The following is a 6,927-nucleotide window of genomic DNA, read 5'->3' on the forward strand; positions in this document are numbered from 1 at the left end:
CTTTCAGAGTGTGAATGTTCTGAAGCATCACACCAGGAGATGGTAAAGAACGCATCAAGGCAGACAGAAAGTACAGCTAGTCTCACTATGCCTAATATGCCATTACCTATGGGATCTAGGCTGCTGTAAACTATATGAGAGTCAAGGGCGATGGAAGTCCTGCAAAAGCGAGAGCAAAATGAGAACTGCAAAAGCATAAGAGCATGTCTAGAGTTCCTGTTCCTCTGTTGCCTTGGGTGGAAATCCAGCAGTTTGGCATTTATGTCCATTACAGGTAGTTTATGTCCGTTACATTGTAGTGTATTTTTTTCATCATCTTTGCACTGCCACCACCTTTGTATTGGAGTGATGCAATACTCAGTACCACTACTAAAAAAAAAGGTTAGGGAATGATGTTAACAATAGAACTTTCAGACCAAGAAATGGAGAAAACTGAAGTAAGCATACTACAAAGTGTACTCAGTCTTTGTGATGAATTTCAGTACTTTGTGATGATAAAAAACTCTGCAAGGTCTTGGTTTCAAAGCTTTTCCTGTGTCTTTTTCACTCTTTGTCAATGTTAGCTCTGACTTGGTGATGTCTTCACTGCCATCATCTGCTGAGGTTATGTGCCTTCTTCCCCAAGACAAACTGCAGCCATGTGAAGCCAGAAAAAGCCTCAAACAGAATCAAGAACATTTTCCCCAAGATTAAGGACAATACTGTTGTAAATGTTGCCATATTAACTTCTCTGCACCTTCCTGAGTGCTAAGTGATTTTCCTGCATGGATAAGAGAAGTAGCATGCTCTTTTCACCAGTGCAAGAAAGATAGTACTTTTAACTTCTACTTAGTACTCTGTATTTTAAATTTAAGTCAGATTTATTAACTAGTTATCCCTACCTAAATGTGTATAAAACCAATTACATTATTTCACATAATATATGGCAACAATTTATTTGTCTCCAGTGGTTAATATATACATTTATAAAACCGACACTGCTCACACTGTGAGTAGGGTTTGCTGAAGTGAGCTCTACAAAAAACTCCTGTTCAGACAGGGCTATTTAGATCTTCTTGGGAAATACTGTCTAGAACTATATATACATTGATCTTTTTGCTAAGACGGGTGCTGACAGATCCAATAAGAACAATGGAGAAAGAAAAAGAAATGTTTCAGCTATTGAGACTCAATAGAGTTACTCTTCCTTACACTAGCTGAAGATCTTGCCACCTAATTAACACCAAGACAACCAAACATTTTCTTATGGAAAAAATTAAAGGAAAGATCAGACCTTTATCTCTGATAAAGCTTCTTCACAGCTTACACCAGCTGCAGACACATCAGGTCTGTGCTAACCTACATCTGAAAGCAGGGACACATCTCATGGTGGCCCAGGAGTGGTGCAAACCACAGTGGTTTCCAGAGCAGGTAAAGGAAGCCCTAAGAGCAGCTCTCAAATCAGCATGGTGTAACTGCAGCTCTGCTCAACACCACGGCTTTTTTTTTTTTTCCCCCACTGATTCTTCTGAAAGTCTCTTTGAAGCGCAATTCCCCACAGCCACAGAAGGGAGTACATGGAGCAGCTCAGGATCTGGCTTCAGGGTCCATCTTTAATTTACATCAGCAACTGTAAAGCTGCCCATGGACAACACTGATTTACAGCTCTATTTGTAAGAGCAGCAGTCACACAGGAACAGGTCCTGGCCCCTTTACTCAGATGGGTACACTCATCTCTAAGCTGTCTGGAAGCTCTGGATTTATGTAGAGACAATACTTCTAAAGGCTACCTAAAGATGTGGGGTCTCTGACTTGGTATACCCTTCCAGCTAGCGTTCTCTAAAATGGAGTTTTTCCTCTTTGTATTCTCTTTGTTGAACCCAATTTCTGTTTATAGTCACATTTGCTTTCTGTGCCATGCTGTCTGTCACTAGTGTTGAATATGGGTTTTGCACACATGCCAAATAGTTAGTTACTTGGCGAGAGTTCACTGGCAAGAGAATTTGCTTCTACGCATAGTAATAGGCATGTTTGGCTAATAGGCTCTTTGTCTGAAAGCCTTTTGCATATTCAGAGCTGCTCATTTGTCACGCTGGCCTGACCAAGGCAGCAGATATTAAAAAAGAGTTGTAAATATGCCCTGATCTTACTAGAAAGCCATCTGAAGCAAGCATTAGCTGTTTCGTGACAAACTAGTCATCTGCTACTATTTAACTTCAAAAGCATCGAACCACACATTTCTAGAACAGTTCTGTCCATCCCTGATTTTTTTGCTTTTGGAATTGCCTTACTCTGTTCTTTTAGAGTACATTTAATATTGAAATGGACAACTCTGATGTAGTAGTTTTGGGACGGCAGAGTTGATAACCTGGTATATGCAAAGCTGACAGCTTAGGATCTGTTCTGGTTTTACAATTAAAGGAAGGAATTATTTGCTATTTGCTGGGTGTGTGTACCAGGGCCTTTGGCTGGCAGCACTGCACCAAACTTCTGCACTCGCTTGCACGTCATGCTCTGAGCATCAGCTAGCAGGTAATACCTGCGTTACCTGGTACGTCTTCCTAATTTGTGCAATGAAGTTGTGACAAAGGGAGTAGTAAGTTCAACTGGTAACTTGAAAGCCAGTAATTTCCTTGGGTATGCAGTGATGGCAAGTGTCTCCAGCGTTGGGAGTGCCTGCTTGATGGCACAAAAATGGCTTCATTTATTTTTTGTAACTGGCTTTTTTTCATGTCTAAAATATAGATTTTTCTTTTTGTCCTGTAACTGCTTTCTTACTGTCAGTATGTAATAAATTGTCTAAAGGTCGAGAGTTGCTTTTTATTCTGAAATACTTAGACATATTGCTTTGTTCTACCTACAACTAGTGGGTTTGGGTGTACAACAAGCCAATTTATTGGAAGAGTAGAAATCAATGGCATACATACACAGGAGTTTTCCTATTTTAATTGGACTATACAGACTACTTTTAAAACAGAAATAGTCAAAACAGCATGTTGAAAAAATACACAAAAACCTAATTTAAAGGGAATAGGTCAGAGATCAAACTCTTCCATTGTTTGCTGTGAATCTCTTAAAAATTGAAATCCCAAAGCTGACAGTGCAGCACAGCTGCCCGATTAATTCTCACAAAGAAACAAAATCTGGAAAAGTATGTTACAGCACCATCTAGTGCCTCTTATCCCAGCAATATAGTAAATTAATTAAATTTTCCACGTAATTCAAGTATGTAGGTGGAGAAGAGGGAGTGCATGGGCTGCTTCTACATGATGACAACTTATTTTCCCTCAACTAGTTTTGAGATAGAAGGGCGCTGAGGGATGTAAAAGAGCTTGGGCATTTTACATGGTAGAGATTTTGTCAGTAGAGCTCTTGTTAGTTCCTCTTTTCTTATCCTCTTTCCAGTCACATAGTTTGTCCTCCTGAGAATAGCGGGGAAGAGGACACAGGAGTGCATGTGCTGAGAAAATGGGAGGAAAAGTACCGCGATTAAATACCAAACTGATCAAATTGTATATTTTGGGGGGGAGGGGGCAGAGACACATTTTTTGTAAAGCATATATATGGTTTTGTGTGTATGAATGACCAAGTGAGAGGCTGGTGTTTGTTTGCAAACACTTTTTGTTGACAATTGCACCCATAATTAATGTCTCAGGTAACCAGCACCCAAGCCTTTGCTTTCTTCAGCCCTAGTATGACCCTCAGCAATGCTAAATGAAATTCTAACTATTGCTATGCTTTAATATCCTTTATGTTGCTGTCCTTCTCTGTGGTTTGTTTTTTGCATGTTTGTTTGTGCGTGTGTTTTTTTTTTTTTTTCTGGAAAGGTGATTAACCTCCTCTGACTCTAAACTACTACAAGGTTAACCAACAGCAACTTTGCAATTAGCCACTATTCGCAACCAGCAATTGCAAAATACAAGAGAGACAATCTGATTTTGGGCATTAAACCCTTGAAGGTGTGGTGGCATGGTAGTTAAACTTTGTTTCTTAATCAACGTTCTTACAAATAGTGCTCCTAAAATAAAATGAAAATTCATCACAGCTGGCTGAGCGTATCTTTCATAAACAGCTGCTAAAACGAAAAATGCTCTTCATCATATTGAAGTGCTCTGACTTCATCTTAATTACAGTAATTTGAGCTACTCTCAGACAGATTGGCACTGACCAGATTAACTAACATACTCTGTGATATACATATACTTGCCCTCACCAAATTTAATAAAATAACTTGGGATTTACACAGCTGTTTTTCAGTCTACAACTTGCTGCTTTCTATTTTCAACCTCACTCAGGGTTAATACTGCTGGAAGAACAGGAAACGGCTTCCAGTGGTTCCAGTCTGAGTTTGGGAACACAGCACATGCTGGGGTGGATTAAAAGTGTGAGATTTATGACTCTCACACTCTTCACGCTAAAGGCTGCCTTTTGTGATAATAAATATTTATTATGTTAAATGTGTTTTCTAGCAGGTTGAGGTTAAAAACCTAAAAATTAATCATTACTTGTAGTATTTAATAAACATTCTGACAGTAACACGTAACCTAAACAGAACTCACATATCTCAAGAAAAATCTTCAGTGTCTTCACTATACCCCTGTAGGAAAGGCTGGTGGATAGTGATGTCTGTAATTCATAGCCAGAGATTAACTGGGAGCTAACGCCCTGTTTGGTGTTTTGGATTTAGATTTAAGGCACTAACTAGAATGACACATGCAGCACATGAATATAGCTCTCAGCAGTGCAAAGATTATAAACAGATACAATATCATCCAAAATAAGAACTAGGGAACACTTGGGTTTTGGTCCAAGAGTTTCCAAGACTCATCATCTTATTATGGCTTTATTGTATTTAATGTTTCCTAAAAGAAACCCTAGCTCCTTCAGTCACGTGAATTATTTGAGAATCTCAGTAGCCATTCAAAAATAAGTTCTGTCCATCAAGCCTGGAGAAAGACGCTTAAGTGTGACTTAAATGTACTCCCAGCAATTAAGTTAAAAAACCAGAAATCAAAATAGATTACCATATCAAAAGAAGCCAAAAAATCGTTAGCATAATGTTTTTTAATAAAACCCCAGGGTCTGGAGAAGAAATGGCTCATACTTTTGTAATACTTCGGTTTGCCAGACTGCAATCCAACCTGACCAAAAAAAAAATTATTACAGTACATGTAACAGATACAATACCCTGGAATTATGTATATTATACTGTGATAATGCAGAAAAGGTTATGGAATCATAACTTAATCATTTATTATTGTATTCTTATAAATGCTTAATGTGTCATCACAGGCAAGTTTTTGATACATTCTTCACTTGGTGAATGTGATCTTGATTGTTGCTCTGAAGACATACTCAGTTCGGTATAGATAGTATTTTGAAATTTCCCACCCACGATGGAAAGGAAATTAGACTGCTATTTATCTTTAAAATGTGTTTCTCTAAAACACTTTAATTCTGAAGAAAAAAAAAGAGTATTTTGCTTGATGACTAATCATTGGTTTACTCTGTCACTGGTCCAGGGAGAATCTTATTGCTGAACAGAAACCAGACACATTAAAGAAAGCAGAAAGTACAGAATTTTGCCCTGAAAAAAAAGGCCTTGAGACAACAAACAGAGCTGACATACCAAGGAACTGTGAAATGCTTGAGAGCACAGTATAGGATTTAGTGATTTGTAACAGTCTCCAAAGAATGCCAACAGCAATATAAAGCAAGCATTTTACTGGAAAGGGAGAAATCCCAGAGCCGTGATATGACGGGTTTGGTTGGGGTTTTTGTTTGTTTATCTTGGTTTTCTTTTGTTTGTTTTTGTTTTTCTCTCTAAAGGGAAGGTATTGATAATAAATGATGAAATGAGACAGAGCATTTGTGGAAGTCAGGCAGCGCGGAGGCAGTGCAGCCTCACTGAGCTGACTTTTTTGGGGCCCACCAGAAAGCAGAACATCCCGTGAGCCGTTCCTGGCTACCACACCAACCTGGTGTCAGGACAACACCTGGCCATTTTAGCTGACACGTCTCAACCATTTTCTTTTAGCAGCACTATAAAAGTGTCTTGATTGTGTGAGTAAAAAATTATTTTTACTAAAAATTTGTTCTCAAAGAGAGGAAAACGCTACTTGTGCGCCTGGGGAGGTGCAGAAAGCGCCACGTACAGCACATCTGAGGTTTGGCACTACAGAAGACATTAAGCCACGGATGCACCTCAAGTACTCCGCCACCCAGCCAGCTGTTTTCCTGAGGCACGAGTGTGAGAGGGTTTGAGAAGGTTCTGTTGGGAGCCTGTGCTGAGAGTCCGTACAGGTGTGCTGAGGTGTGTGTCACGGCAGACAGGAGGTGACGGGTGGATCTTCAGCTGCAGGAGCAGGTCAGCGAGGCCCAGCAGTGCCAGCTGTGCAGAGGTACCAAGGTCTGTCCCACAAACACCGCCGGTCATTTCAGCCTCCCCGGCTCCTCTCCAGCTCACAGTTGTGCAGCAGCGACATGTGGTCGCCCTCAGGAATCTCTGCTGGGACCGCACCTAACCAACCACTGCGTCTACCGTTTCTGCTTCAAGGTCTTCACCCAAAACGTGATCCACCGTGGGTTTCACTCACATCCATCCCCTCTCCCAGAACTCAATCACGGCGCTCCAGGCACGAAGCGCTGCAGAGACGCCGCGGGTGCCGCCCCGGGAGGCCCCGCGCAGGCCCGCCATGGCCCGCGCCTCCGAGAGGCGGCACCCGGGGGACACGCACGGCCCCCGCCGTCCCCTGCCGGCCCCCGAGCGCCGGGACCTCCAGGCGGAGCGGGCAGAGCGCTCCCTCCTCGGGGGACGCTGCCGCCGCCCGCAGCGGCCGCCCTTGGCACAGCCCCGTGAAGCCGTTCTGGCGGCCTGCGGTATTAACCGCGCCGGGAGCCGGGGCGGGACGGCACGAAGCCCCGCAAGGCGGTGCACGGGCCCCGGCC

The sequence above is a fragment of the Caloenas nicobarica genome, chromosome 11 (genome assembly GCF_036013445.1).
Source record: "Caloenas nicobarica isolate bCalNic1 chromosome 11, bCalNic1.hap1, whole genome shotgun sequence".
NCBI classification, from domain to species: Eukaryota; Metazoa; Chordata; class Aves; order Columbiformes; family Columbidae; genus Caloenas; species Caloenas nicobarica.